Source organism: Rhinolophus sinicus, chromosome 6 (assembly GCF_057876585.1).
Source record: "Rhinolophus sinicus isolate RSI-liver-muscle chromosome 6, RSI-T2T, whole genome shotgun sequence".
NCBI classification, from domain to species: domain Eukaryota; kingdom Metazoa; phylum Chordata; class Mammalia; order Chiroptera; family Rhinolophidae; genus Rhinolophus; species Rhinolophus sinicus.
The window spans coordinates 68,860,619-68,875,127 of NC_142506.1; the positions used below are offsets into that span (position 1 = coordinate 68,860,619).

Genomic DNA, 14,509 nt, shown 5'->3' on the forward strand with positions numbered 1-14,509 from the left:
CCAAGCCCACGGCCCTGGAAACAAATCAGCCCTTATGTTTGTCAGCTGGAGCTGGGAAGTCTTTGATCCCCGTCTACTGGGTCCCTTTACCCACAGAGCGGAGCGCAGGCCTCCTGATCGCCTTCTGCAGAGCCTGGAGGCCCCCAGGCCAGGTGGCAGGGTCGGGTGGGATGCATGAATCCCGGAGAGGTTGCGGCCAGTTCGCTGAGGCCCTCTGTCCTTCACTGTCTCCAGGTCCTGTCATTTTTATCTCCCCTCCTTTCCCCCTCCTCCCACTCCCAAGGCCCTTTAAGGAGGAGGGGCGGGGCAGAGTCAGGAAGTGGGAAGAAATCGCGCATTTTACTGAGCACCTACTACGTACGTACTGCGGGCACTTCTGGGGCCTCCCCTCTGCTCTGACCGAGTCCCGGCTCAGACAGAGGGCGCCGGGAGCAGCAGGGGGCGGAGTCCGAAGCGGCACGGAGGCCGGCGGGTCCATCTGTCTCCTTCTACCAAAGAGCTGCGAAGGGACGCGGCCCGAGGACGCGTGCGGGGCGGAGGCAGCCGGTCCCCGGGCACAGGAAAGGCTCAATTGTGCGAAGGCTTCCGCCCTGCCAGCGCCGGCCCCAGCCCGCCACAGAGCAGCCGCCTTTCCCGGCCGGGAGGTGGAGCGGGCTTTGCGGTGATCAAGTCTGCAGGGACCCAGGCCTCCGCCCCTCGGCCGGTTCAGCTGGCACCTCGCGGGCGGCCGGCGGGGCGGTCCAGCGGCGGCGGGTCACCAGGCTCCGCCCCGGCCCCGGCCCGGGGGCCGCACTTTGTTCTGGACGCGCCTCCCTCCGCATTGTGGGCCGGAGCCGGCGGCCCGAGTGCGAGCGCGAGGCCGGAGCCCCGCGGAACTTTCTCAGCGAGGAGGGGGCGCCGGCCGGCGCTGCCGGGGATGCGCGACAGAGCGCAGCAGCGGCGGCGCGGACCCCGGGACCGGAGCGCACACGCACCGGTGAGTAGCCCGCGCGCGGTTGTCGTGGGGCGGGGGCCACTGAGCGGGGCTCGGCCGGCCGGTCCTGGGGTCGGGACCAACCCTGGGTGAGGTGCGCTCGGTGCCCCGGAGAGGCTGTGGGCGGGCTGGGGGGGGGGGCGCTGGAGTCATAGGAGGGGGGCGGCTGCCGGGGAAGCGGTGTGTCCGACGTCCCTACGGGGCTGCGCGTCCCATCCAGGGGCTGACTCACAGGTTACCCAACGCCAACCTTCTCAGCCTCAGTTTCCCTTCTTGGAAAACACCTGCCCATGAAAGCGCTTTGAGACCCTAAAATCAGACACCGAGTGCTACGTTACCTCGCGCCCTAACTCTGCCCATCTGAGCGAGCAGAACCGCGGCGCAGGTGACGTTGCGGGCGGGTCCAGATGTTTCCTGGGCGCCGGGATGCGCGGAGAAGCGCCCTGTGCACGTCTCCCGGAGCTGTGCTCTTCGGCGCGCACCCAGGGAACGAGCTCCGGGAGGAGACCCGGGGAGAGGACGGACAGGTCGGGGGTCGTTGGAGAGCTCACCTGAGGGCACTGATGCTCGGGCCCTCGCGGCCCCTCGGTCCTCAGAGTCGACAGAAACTGGTCATAGGATTAATTTACGCATCAGCCCGGTCTGAGGAAGGCAGAGAGGGGAGGACACGAATGGTGGGGGTTGGGGGTGGGGAACGCGGGGAGGCGCTGTGCAGGGGTGACGGCCACCCAGCAGAGACCGTGCCTTGTCCCCCGGAGCCGAACACAGGAAAATCGGCTAGTGAGTCAATGGGACTTTGTTAGGACAGCACAGGGCGCAGCTGGCGCCGGCTTAGGGGAAGCGCGGATCCCCGGTGATAGCCTGCTGTGTATCTGGCTTCCTGTTTCAACCATTGGGAGACCATTGGCTCGTTCAAATCCAATGCTGAGATGCCTGCAACCTCGTTCGCTCTGCAGAGTGTTGCTGGGTTTTCCTCTTGCGGCGTCGTGTTTCGGCTACACTGTGTCCTCTGCAACTCACTTACAACGGGGCAGCGCGTCTCACACAAAGAACCCTCCCAAGTAGGCGGAGCTTTCACTCGGGAGACCAAAGATACATGTGACTCCAGCCTGCTTATGAATTTTGTTTTTATCCTGCTTTGAATTTTGGTTAGTGTGTCTTTGGGATTAAGCTGGGAAGGGGGCAGGGACTGGCGGTGACTGGATTTCCTCCCTAAGCTGAGATCTGCGGTGATGCACGCTTTACCTTGCGTTTCCAGGGGGGTCTGCAATCTGTGTATCAGCCTGTGGAGCCAACTGCCTGGATGGTCTGAGAGCAAATAATTCCTTACCTCAGCGCCTAGGTTGTCACCTCTGTAAAATGAAGCTGGGGAAGGTTGCATCTGCTGGAGGAACAGAGAAGGCTTTTTGTAATGTGCTCCAGGGTCTAGGGTCTATTTCCTGAGCTCCCCAGGTTCGGAGGGCGCAGCCCCCACTCCAGACACCTTGGGGCGGGTTTCATATTCCCCTTTGTGTTGTAGACCTGGGGGTGTATTTCCCTGTGAAAGCCTTTCAGCCAAAGACCCTGTCTGACCACCCACAACACCCAGCACATAGTAGGTACTTTATAAATATTTCCTGAATTAATAAAATGGGAAAAATATCTAAGTATCACCCAGAGGCCTCCCACCCAACGCAGGTACACTTTTATTCATTCTTTGGGAGTTATGTGATTTGTCTCCACCCGCCTTTTCCCATTCAAACTGGTCCATAGTGAGGTAGATTTGCCTGCAGGTGGACAAGCTTTAAGCGTTTGGGCCTTTCTGGGATCTCCTTGGGGATCCTGGGAAACTGAGAACAGGAACTGTTTTTCCTTCTGACCTGATCCGAACCCCCTTAAATCTATGTGAGCCTCTGGTGTCAGCTCAGCTTTCGCGCAGGAGAAAAGAGTGACCCGTGGAGAAACATGTCTTGTCCGTCTTGTAAAATGTGTCTCTTGAGCTTTCTGTGTTCAATCAGTGTCACTTCCCTCTTCCTTTAAAGGCCTTTTGAATTTTTAAAGGGAGACTAGAATGTCGAAATCACAAAGCTCTCTTCCTCTTCCAACCTGTGCTCTGCGCTCCTGCCCTTGGAGACAAGCATCCCAGCCTCCAGAAGGGACTGATGGGCTGAAAGCTCACAGCCGGCCCCGCAGAAGCCAGCCCAGAATGCAGGTCTCTGGCTCCCTGTCCAGGGCTCGTGCCGGTCAGCAGAGCACCTCCTTCCCTCCGACGTGTCCTCTCCCTGGTACCTGCAGGCACAGGTCTCAGCAGATGTCACGTAGCTGTTGGCAAGAGAGAGGAACAGAAAGAGTTATCTCTGTGATGGAACTGACTACGCTGAGGCTGGGAACGTGGAGAACTCAGAAATGTGGCAATACTTGGCAAACACTTCATCTTTCTGGCCCCGCGTCACAAAACAATAATTAAAAACACTTTTCGTTCACTCCCCCAGCCCCCAACTTTTCAAGTGAAAACCACCCTGTTCAGTAAGCAGCTTCTTGGGTCTAATCAGCCCTCTCCACCTCCTAGGAAGGCTGACTCAGGCCCAGTTCCTCCGAGGGGCCTGCGATTTTGTTTCCCGGCTTCCTGTGACTCCGGAGCCAGGAAGGGAGGCAGGATGGCGGAGACCCAGGCCACACCGACCTGCCCATGGATGTGGTTCCGCTTCTTAACCACGTCCTGTGTAAGCCACACCCCCATCTGCATCAAATCTATCTGCTCGACTTAATTATAATACGAGATGTGCTCGTATGCACGAGAAACTGAAGATGCTGGTGCCCAGGCCACAGACCGTCAATCACAGATGTTTCCGCTTCAAAGGGCTTCTGCTGCCCGTCCACACATGCGCTGAAAGAGTCCACAAACGGGGGTGTTGTCGCAATTTCCTTTTCAGATCATTTGTTGCTGGTCTGGAGAAACACAACTGATGTGTGTGTGTTGCTCTTGCCCTAATACTTTGCTGAATTTGTTTGTTTAAGCTGTAGTAGTTTTTTGGTGTATGGATTCTTTGGGATTTTCTACATATAGGATCATGTGAACTGTCAATAGATACAGTTCCACATCTTCTTTCCCAAGTCAGGGGCCTTTTATTTCTTTTTCTTGCCTGATTGCTGTGTCCGGGACTCCCAGTGCTGTGCTGAATAATGGTGGTGAGAGTGGGGGCCTCGTCTTGTTCCTCGTCTTAGAGGAAAGGTTTTCAGGGGCTCACCATTGATTTGTTTACTATGAGTTTGTCATAAATGCCCTGTATCATGTTCAGGAAATTCCTTTGTATTCCTAGTTTCCTAAGCGTCTTTATCATGAAAGGGTGTTGGATTTTGTCAAATGATTCTTTTTTTCTTTGTCAAGTGAGATAATCGTGTGTTTTGGTGCATTAGGTTGATTGGTTAGCTTATATCGAATTACCCTTATACTCCTGGGATAAATCCCTCTGAAAGCTTTTTTTATTTTTTTAACGTACAAAGTTTCCTTAATTTGATTTAAAAGAACTGGAGAAAATTTAACAAAGTGCTAACATTTTGCCATTGGGTACCCACGTTTATTGCATTTTTCTTTATAGTCACTGTACTTCAAACATTTAAAATTGTTTATTGTGGGAAAATATGCAGAACATAATCGACCATTTTAACCATTCAGTGGCATTAAGCGCATTGCCATGGTCACATAACCGTGATCACGATCCACCTCCAGAAGGTTTTTAAAGTTCCCAAACTTGGAAAGTTTGCAGTTTAGTTTCCCAAACTAAAACTTTGTCCCCATTGGACGGTCAGTCCCCATTCTACACCCCCAGGCCCTGGCATCCACCTTCTACTTCCTGTCTCTATGAATTTCTGAAAACTTTGTAATCGCTAGAAAAATTGGGAGTTTGAGGCGTGGAAGGGTTAAAGGACCTCACTCCCACGGAGGGCATCCTGGGGGGCCTTCGTCCTGGGGGGCCTTTGACTGGGAGCTCTGTGACTTGCAGTCTCTGGACGGCTGCCCCACGTTCCAGACGTCTGGCCCAGATGCAGAGATAAGCGGACCCCCTGGCGTCCTGGGGAGAGAGGGCAGCTGAGCAGTCTCACGTGAGCCTTGTTTTCTCCAGCTTGGTGGTTCTCCATCTTGGCTGCACATTAGAACCACCTAGGGAGCCTCTAAGAACGACGGATTCCTGGGCCCACCCCAAGAGACTCAGCTTCGCGTGGTGTGGAGTTCAGCTGTAGGAGATGTTGTTTTTACAGCTCCTTCCGTGACTCAGACGCCCCGCCAGGCTCACCACTGCTCCCCTGTGGAGCTGACTTACCCCTGGAGCCCTCCATGGGTCATAGCTTTCAGTGATGCAATTCCCTCCCATCTGGCCTGTAATAGTCACCCACGTGACATCCCTTCCCTGATTTTAAAATCCATTTGTAAGTAGAATAAGTGCCAACTTCTGTAGACTCCAACCTCCAGAGTGGGAAAGAACCTTAAGTTCCAGGCAGCCCCACTTTTTTATTTTTCAGATAATTTGGGCCCCTCTAACCCATCTCCACCACGGGTCATCCAGCTGCGACACCTCTGTTGCTAGGGAACCCCCAACAGCAGGTGTCGAACTCTTCTTCGTCTGCATTTGTGCAGCTCTGTCTTTCAGAATTCCTCCTGGTATTAGTCTCCCATGGATCTGGCCTCCCCACATCGCTGAACCGCCCCAAAAGGTGAATGGGCTTCATCAAAACGCATCCCCCCATACAGTGTGGGGATTCAAAATAAGTGTGATCGCCTCACACAGAGACATCCGTTCAGTATTTGGATGCAGCTACCATGCCTACCTTTTCCTCTCTGCTCTCGGCAGCCACTTCCTTCAGTCTTTACTGCATGTGTTTTGGGAAGATGTCTGATGTAATAGTGAGAATTTGGACCATAAACTGAGCCAGACTCACGTCAGGTGAGTCAAGGTTCAGATCTCCACTTTGCTTGTCAAATCCTGAGCACAGGAGGAGCAGGCAGCAAACAGTCGCAGCTGAAATCCTGTTCCTCGTGTCTACATCACTGATGCCCGCGGGACCCTCTTGGAGACTCAGTTTCTCCCCCAGGGAAGGTGGAAGGAAACGCCTTTCTCATAGGACCATTTGCGTCGGGTCCACCTGGGAGCCCACAGGCCTGGGTCATCCACCGGCAGGTCACCTGTTAGCAGTGAGGCAAAGCAGCTTTGTTTTCCATTTGTAGCACAGCCTGAGCGCTGGGCTGATGAGAAGGGCTGGGACGACAGTCTGATGGCATCTTTGGCTTTTCACTGTTCGTTGCTGTTTCGTGGTGTTTTGATGTTGCCTGGTTTTATGGCCGACGTCAGGTAGAGCATAGACCAGGATCTCCATCATGACTGCTAAAGCCAGCTCTCGGGCCCCAGGTACAGGTAAGGAACCCACCAGGAGGCGTGGCTCGGTTGGGCTTCTACCCTCCTCTTAACAAAGGAGGACGGCTGCCTCAGCGCGACCCACACCCCATAGCCGCCTGGCTTGTTTCTGTCTGGGGCGGTTCTCTATGGTCCCCTGACCCTCCGTCCCCAGAGCCTCAGAAGGAGGGCACCCCAATCATCCTGTGCTGGCTGCTGGCCCTGCTCCCCTTCCATCACCAGGGTCAGCTTTGCAGGGAGCAGAGCTGCCCCCTCAGTGGGAGGGGCTGTGAAGCTGCAGTGCCTGGATCTACCCCCCCTCCCCCCGGGGAAGGGGCAGCTGCATGACAGCTCAGGTGCTTTCCAACCCTGGAAGTTTTGGGTTTTTTCCCACACGGTTTTATTTTGAGAAATGTCAAATCAGTAGAGAAGGTGAAAGACGGTGGATCCTGGACTCACGGTTCACATTTTGCTGCACTGCTCTGTCTGTCTATCTGTCTGTCTATCCACATACACATATGTGGTGGAACTTCCTGAGCCATTTGAACGTAACTTGCGGACATCGTGACAAGCCCTAAGTACTTCACATGCATCTGCTAAGAACAGGGACATGGGGCTCGAAAACCCCGGAGCCCCACCCCCACCCGTGATACTGAGTCTAACAGAGCCGCGGAACAAATGGGTGTGTTCAGATCCCCAGTTGTGCCCAGAGGCCCGTGGAGGGTGCAGTGCATTTCCATGCACGCACAGCTTGAGCGCAGTGTTGGGGCCTGACCGGCAGCTTTCTGTCCAGAAAGAGCAAACCCCTCACGTGGGATGGTGACGCACTGGACACAAAGCACTTCTGTTTTTATTTCACTTGATCTGGACAACCATTTGCTGGGGTGGGGCATGCGGTTCAGACAGTTATCTCCGCGGCCCAACCTGTATGCAGTTAGCCTTCCCAGCTGCGTCATGGAACAATTATGGAAAAATAAGTTGTTGTGTTTGCAGCAAGCCTCCACGTGTCATTGTCATTCCTCGTCGTCGTCCCCTGGTCTCCTAAGGCAGTAGGACGTTGGACAGGTGAGGGAAGTGTGGTGGACGCTCCAGGCGGTCATCCAGCAGTATTTATTGTCAGGGTGGTGCAGATGGCACAGGTAACCTCTGAGCGAGCTTGGCGTGGTTGGTGGGAGGTCCTGTGCAGACTGCAAAGGAGCACAGACAGACGTGCATCGGACAGGAGATGAGAGGAAGGGGCGGGCGTGCGTCTCCAGGGCTCCCCTCTGACACGGGGGGCCTTTGAGAGAGCCTGTCAGTGTTCTGAACCAAGAAACCAAACTATGATTAAAGGTCAAAGTAACCCACAAGAGGAACTAAAAGCAAATATTGGGAAGAAGAGAGATGGGTTTGGCATAAAGAAGCTACCTTTATTTTCAACTGCTTTGTCGAGTAATGATGGCTCTGTGGGCGATTGTCTGAGCCCCCCCCCCATGTGGGGCCGGCAGGGCCTGACGCTGAGAGCTGAACTGGACTGACGTCCCAGGACCCCAACCCACCCTCCGCTCACGGCCCTGTCTCAGTTCTTTTCTGTGTAAGTCCCTCTAGTTTAGTGTAGGACACCCACCATCTTGTTCACTCTTTGTGGCAGGACAAACATTCCCCTTTCTACAGGATTCAGAGACACTAGGTAACTTGCCCAAAGCCACACAGCTCTAGGGAATCATGTGGGGTCCCTGACACCTGACCTGTCCTTTCCTACACACCCCATGGCCACAGACAGCTGAGATGGGCAGTGTCTCTAATGGCCCAGGGACCTTATCTACAGACATCACAGTTGCTATACAGATACAGAAGTCACACTGCATTTTTATTATTAATTGTGCTGTTACATTTATTTTGACAAGTCCTTAAGAGTTGTCTTTTAATAAAAGCTTCTAAGTACATCCCCAATTTTACCACTTCTGCTAATTTTACCCAGGCACAGCAACAAGGTAAAAAAAAAAAAAAAAAAGTGCTCTATTTTGAGTTCTGTTTCTCATTTTCTCCTTGGAGTCGAAAATAAGTGTTGTGCGTGAATTTTGGCCTGAGTAAGGCTGGCAATCCGTTAAGGCTTGTTAGTGTTTCAGCTGGTGTGGGCCTAACGAACTGTCTCCTCCGTCTTCACACATCTCCTGTCACCATTACCCAGCTCCTTACAGAATGGCATTGACAGTCCCCTGTGGGAAGGCCCCATCTGAGTCATCTCCCGACTTGCGCTTGCTAGCCATGGCCAGAAGGAACTCAGAGGCCATTAGGGAGGCCAGAACGTGACCCTGGGGCTGGGGTGGCTGTGGGAAGTGTGTGGGACGCGCCTGCTGAGCTGGCCGCAGAGACAGTGACAATCCTGCACCCACATCCAGTGTCAGACAAAGGCCGCTGTGTCCGGGATGGCGAGGCTGGAGCCAGATGCTGGGCGGGGGCTGTGTGCTGACAGCGTCTGGGAGAGGCCAGCCAGGCCCAGAGGAGCCCGCAAGGCCACGCTCAGCTGCATGTAGAGCTGGAAGTGGCCTAGCTGGATCCTGGCATGTAGTGGGGGCTCATTGATGACAGGCGGTGGTAGGGGAGGTCAGCTGAGGGACAGACAGGAATGAGTATCCATCCCCTCTCTCTTTCCCGTGGAGTGCCCTCAGTCCCCAATGTCCCTGGCTTGCTTCCTGGGCGGCTCCCTGACTTGGGGCCTCTGGGGCGGGTAGTGTGGCAGCAATGCCTGGAGCCGGCCTGACTTGGGTCCCTACAACTCCTCGAGCATCTGCTTCCTCATCTGTAAAATGGGGACAATGACGCGTGATGAGGGTTGTCCTGGAGGGTGTCTCACACCATGTGGCACAGAGTGAATGTTCGTCGTCATGCTCACCTTGACCTGGACACCCCAGGGCTCCCTGCACTTGGTTAAGCAGACGGGCAAAGCCAAGGACGCCGGGAACGGTGGCTGCCAGCCCTGCCGACTGCGCTTTGGGTGGATTTCTCCCCAGAGGGGTGTTTATACACCAGGCGGGGCATTACTTCCCTTTCTGATGGTCAGACAGGCTGGGAGAAGTGTGGAGCCCCACTGGGCTCCAGACTGCAGGCCCCTGGGGGGCTGGGGGCAGTGGGGTGGCCTGGCCTTTTGTTGGGCAAAGCCCGCCCGTTGTCTGGCCCAGGCTGTCCCCAGGGCATTATAAATAGCATGGGCTTTGAAAGAGGGGCCTCAGATGTGGCCGAGAGGTGGGAGATTTGAAATGATGAACTCAGCCCCGTGAGCCAACACATGGGCTGGGCCGTTGCCATGGCAGCGGGACACCAGGGACAGCTCATCCTGTACACGAGGCTTCTAAGCCAGAAGGAGCTGTGCTCAGTGGCCCGTGGGCCAGCGCTCCTGCTCTGTTTACTGCCATCTGGCCCCGTGCAGAGACCCGGGCTGCTGCCTCACCCGGCCTGGGTTTGAGCCACGCCTGAGCGAGGCCTCAGGTCGAGAGAGATGAGTGTGAGGCAAAGGCTACTCCTTCTGCAGCAGCCCCTACTGTGTGCCTCCAATAGCAACCCCCACTGTGTGCCTCCAATAGCAGCCCCCACTGTGTGCCTCCAATAGCAGCCTCCACTGTGTGCCTGAAATGGGGGTGGCTTTCCTCTTTCTATTCTGTATTTTAATTCAGTTGTACTTTATAAGCCCCTGTGACCCACGTCCCAATCCAGGAGGGTATCTGCCAGTGTTTGGAGGGGTAAGACGAGCTGGAATTCTGACATCCACACAGCGTCACCTTCTTGGTTCCTGGGCCACTTCCCACATTTGGGGCGTCCGGTAAAAGGCCACAATGCCTTTCTTTCTTTCGTGGGCTGGAAGCCCCCGTCCCTCCCAGAGCACACCCTCTGGTCTTCAGCCCCTCTTCCCCCTGTGTGTCTGTGTCTGCATGTCCCTCTTCTTACAAGGCCCTGCCCCCTGCAGTGTGACCTCATCTAACTACTGATTACGTCTGCAGCCGCCCTGTCCCCACATAACATCACATTCTGTGGTACTGAGATCAGCACTGCGACTGTTTTGGTGACACAGTTCAGCCCCAAACACCACGTGCCCCACGAGACGATACATTTGAAGTCTTTTGTCACTGTGACGTGTGAGGCAAGTAGCCCGGTGGTTTTGGCTCGGGAACCTGCTTTTATCGTCGCACGTGCCCTTGTTCAACTCCCCTCCCCCTCTGAGGCTCCACCCCTCCTCAAATCTGGTCTCTGAGTTCTTCTCCAGATTGAAATCCTGTATTTCTAGCTCTGAGGCTTGGGGATTTTGATTCTGGGGACCTGGGACAGCTGGAGTCACTGCTGACGAGGGGAAGTCAGGAGGGGGAACCAGTTTGGAGGGCGCACGATGCTTTCTCTGGGTCCTGCCCCTCATCTAGACACCCAGCTTTCCTCCTCTGCTGGTAGGGACCCTGGCACGTGCTTCTCTGATCAACCCTGGGTTTCAACCCTCACCTCGGAGGCCGAGAAGGAGAGGCCTGCTATAAATAGCACCCCCCCAATCAGAAGGCCCTCTTCCTGTGCCGGAAGCAGCGGCCTTAACGGGCAGGAAAAAGGTGTTTCCGAAGGACAGGCCCAGAAAGAGAGAGGGCGAGTGGGGATGGGGTGCTGGGACAGGGTTCAGTGGGCAGGTCAGTGCCAGCTCCTGGGGCTGCCACAGGGCTCTGCCTGGGTCCTGCCATTCAAGAACCCATGACAGGGCTGGCCCGGTGGCTCAGGCGGTTAGAGCTCCGTGCTCCTAACTCCAAAGGCTGCTGGTTCGATTCCCACGTGGGCCAGTGGGCTCTCAACCACAAGGTTGCCTGTTCAATTCCTCGACTCCCGCAAGGGATGGTGGGCTCCGCCCCCTGCAACTAAGATTGAACACGACACCTTGAGCTTAACTGCCGCTGAGCCCCCGGATGGCTCAGTTGGTTAGAGCATGTCCTCTCAACCACAAGGTTGCCGGTTCGACTCCCGCAAGGGATGGTGGGTTGCGCCCCCTGCAACTGGCAATGTCAACTGGACCTGGAGCTGAGCTGCGCCCTCCACAACTAAGATTGAAAGGACAACAACTTGACTTGGAAAAAAGTCCTGAAGTACACACTGTTCCCCAATAAAGTCCTGTTCCCCTTAAATAAATAAATAAATTAATATAATATAATATAATAAATAAAATGGTAAAAGGTGTATCATAAAAAAATAAAAATAAAATACCTGTACTTTATCTAAAAAATAAAAAAAAAAGAACCCATGACAATAGCCCGAGAAAAGCGTCCAGGAGGGGTCTGGGCGGGGAGACAGGATTTCCCCGACAGAGAGAGGATCCCAAGGGCCACATTCATTAACTCACAGACCTGTTCATTCATTCATTCACTCATTCATTTGCCGCAGTGTGGGACCGTGCTAGGTGCCGAGGCAAGCAGTATAAGGCTCAATTACAGAACACAGTCTGGTGAGCACAGGGACAATTCCACCCAGTTGTAGAAAGTGTAAGAGAGGCAGCTGAGGGCAGTGGGAGGGCAGGAGGGAGCTGGCACCACTGGAGGGGCAGCAAGGCTCCTGGAAGTGAGTGCCCTTGGGCTTCCAGGAAGTGACATAGAGGCTCAGTCCTGCTGAGGTCTCTGCAGTGCAGTTGTACAGGCAAGAGCTCAGACCAGCATCATCGTCCCTGGGACCGGGTGACCGTGGGCCGGCAGGGACCCCCCCAGGAACCCCCACAGTCCCGCCCGGGGACAGGGCCCCTCAGGGGCTACAGGGCAGTGAAGTACAAGGGCTGTTGTTTCTGTTAGGAAGCCCCAGAGAAGCCGTTTGGGCATCCAGCTTCCTCTGCCACCACGGCCATGCTGAAATGCCACCTTTCAACCCCAATCACTCAGCCAGGCTGGGTTGGCCTCTCGGTGCCTTCTGGGGAGTTGGGGCCAACTTCAGCTTCTGGGCTCCTCTGTTTGCTCCCCTGCATAATGGTTTTGGAAGAGACACAAAAAGTTGGGGTATGTGCCTGTCCAGTGTCCCTTGGCCCAGCCCACAGGACATCCGTCTGACACATCCTGATGCCCGTGTTCCCAACACGTGTACAACAACTTGTGGAGCCCCAGGAGGCCCCAATTTCAGGAGATGAACTCCACGGGGATCACGCCCAAAGCTACACCTTGGCCAGAGGTCCTCCGGGTCAGCTGTCACCCGGCCACCCCCAGCACACGCCACTGCGGCCCCCACATTCGCACCCTCCTCTGCTGGTCATCCAATGCAGGGGCCATGTCTCGATCTTCTCAGTTTTCAAGTGGGTAAACTGAGGACCACCGAGCCTACACACGTACACTGGACAGTAAGTGTTGAAACCCCAGGAGTCCAGTCCCTTTGCTGTCGTGACGCTGAGACAGCTCACGTGTGGTTTTGTTCCAATAGGAGTGGAAGGAATGACAAGATACAGGGGCTGCACCTACATGTGGTGTCTGGGGTTTGCTGGAGGAGGTGACGGCTCCTCGGGGCCTTGGAGAGGCCGGTGTGGAGCCCTGTGTGAGGGGCATGGGGGCAGGAGGGAGGCCTGGCGTCCACACAACAGGCATGAGAAGCAGGCGGAAGCAGCGCTGGCTTCCCCGCCTTCTGCCACTTTCTGCTTGTATGACTTTGTGCTAGTTACATGTCCCCTCAAAGCCTCCACCTGAGAGTGGGGACAGCTTAACCTGGGTCATTGGACGGCTGTAGGCATTCAATGGGGTGGCCCGTGTCAGGCCCATGGAAAGGGGGTGCTGTTAAATGCCATTTCCTCCTGCCCTCGGGAAGCTCCCAGTACAGCTGGACAGGCTGGACGCTTCCCTTGGAGGGCCCGACCCTGGAGATGGGCGCCGGACACAAACCCTCCAGCTGCTACCTTGGAGCCCCTGTCGGATAGGAGGCTGAGGGCCCCTGGGCAGAGCTGGCTTTTCAGACAAGCAGAGCCCGGAGCAGGGTCTTGAGGGAAGTGAGACACCTGTGCGGTTCCATGACGCCAAGGGGTCTGGCGTGTGGGCAGAGGGGCAAGTGGCCTAGTCGGGACCCTCGCAGGCGCTGGCTGCCTCTCTTCTGGTAGGTGTCATTTGGAAGCCCTCAGGACCAGGGTGGTGTCCGTCCACTGCTGTAAGGACAGGGCCCAGTGGCACCGCCAGTGGGTGCCAACGAAAGGAGGGATTCTGGGAAAGGGAGCTGGGGCCCCTTTGTCTGCGAGTCCTGCACCTTCCCATTGCCGCCACCAGAGGGTGCAATTGCCAAGCAGAAGTTGGCGGTCCCCACCCTTCTCCCCTGGCCAGGCCGCTGGGCATCTTTTGGGGTTGGAAGAGGCCTCTTGCTGTCCCGCCTCTGGGGCTGGGAGGCACCGAGGCTGGGGGTCCCTGCATCATGTGGGCCAGCGAGGAGCTCAATGTCCCTGGTCACTGCTTGCCTTGCCGCCAGTGTGCTGGGTGGGCGCAGGGTCACTTATTCTTACTCTTGGTCCCATCTGCCGCTCACCAGCGCCCTCCCCGCCCAGAGGTGGCGTTCTTGCCTCCCCCCTGAGGCCTGCTTTTTCAGGTTGCGAAGCCCGTTCAGTGTCTTGGGTGACCACCTATGGAGCAGGCTGGTGATATTATTGGTTGGCAAGAGTCAAAGGTCGAAGGTTTTGCAGCCCAGCGGCTTCTTCCGGCGTCTTCCTCCCTTTGGGTGATGAGCCCTCAACCAGGGTCCGCCCTCCCACCGCCATGAGGCCAGGACAACTTACCTCAGCGCAGGCGGACAGTCTCCTCAAACTACTGCCTGCCTGGCCATGGCCCTCCTGGCCCAGGAACCCTGCATCTGGGGGACTTGGGTGCCGAGGGGATGACGCCAGACTGAGGCTGAGGAGGAGGGATTGGCGCTGGGCCCCGGGTTCTTGCCCACAGCAGGCCCCGCGAGGCAGGGCCTAATGAGATCCTGTCTCCCATTCCTTCAGGGCCCAAGTCACTGTTTCCATGGAAAGAAACCAAGATCTGGCTCTCTGCTGCCACGTGGCAGCACTTATGTCCCCCCTCTTGGCCAAGCCCCTTTCCTGGGACAGAGCAGCCACGGAGAACTTTGGGACGTGTCCCCTGAGCCCGAGGCCTCCCAGGGCTCTGGCACAATGATGGCAAGGCCAGGCTGCTGTCCAGGCCGGCCGAGGGTGGCTCAGAGCAGACAGGGGCTG

The 14,509-nt window shown here is 56.1% G+C and overlaps 1 protein-coding gene across 5 annotated transcripts in view; it reads left to right on the forward strand.

The window, feature by feature from the left end:
* Nucleotides 1-156: 156 nt before the first annotated feature.
* Nucleotides 157-14,509, forward strand: part of NAV1 (neuron navigator 1) — a 182,018-nt gene continuing 167,665 nt past the window's right edge. For 3 of the 5 annotated variants that reach the window (XM_019750858.3, XM_088799192.1, XM_088799193.1), the window contains exon 1: nt 157-976. The gene's annotated coding sequence lies outside the window, so the exon portion shown is untranslated. The remainder of the gene's footprint in view (nt 977-14,509) is intronic. The other 2 variants (XM_088799191.1, XM_088799194.1) reach the window with 2 other exon arrangements.